Source organism: Triticum dicoccoides, chromosome 2B, assembly GCF_002162155.2.
Source record: "Triticum dicoccoides isolate Atlit2015 ecotype Zavitan chromosome 2B, WEW_v2.0, whole genome shotgun sequence".
NCBI lineage: Eukaryota > Viridiplantae > Streptophyta > Magnoliopsida > Poales > Poaceae > Triticum > Triticum dicoccoides.
The window spans coordinates 595,064,784-595,065,219 of record NC_041383.1 but is presented as its reverse complement, the minus strand read 5'-3'; positions in this window follow the sequence as shown (position 1 = coordinate 595,065,219).

Genomic DNA, 436 nt, shown 5'->3' with positions numbered 1-436 from the left:
GAAAGAGAGCAGCGCTCCGCCCTCCGTCGCCGCCAACGCCCTCGCTCTTCCCCACCGCCTCCGCCATGGCTCCGAAGACCGGGAAGGGTGCAAAGTCGGCCGAGGCACTGCGGCTTGAGGCGCTGCGGAAGGAGCGGGCACTCTTCCCTCCTGAGCTCTCCGCAAAGGAGCTGAGGGAATGGTTCTATCTTTTCTGGTCGACGGAGACGCGGGCGCATCCGCGCATGCAGGTACTTTCCGCCGCCGCTTCCACTTCGAAACGGTGTCCAAAAGGATACCCCTTCTTCGCTCTGTTCTTCTATTGCGGGCTCTGCCCACCCTTTTGGGGGCTGCGCTGGGGGCTGCTTCGGGGAGAGGTTGCCGGGTCCGACAAGGTGGTCTCGAACGCGTCCTCTGTTGTCAGAGCAGGATCGTCCTCGATGACAACCACAGGGAC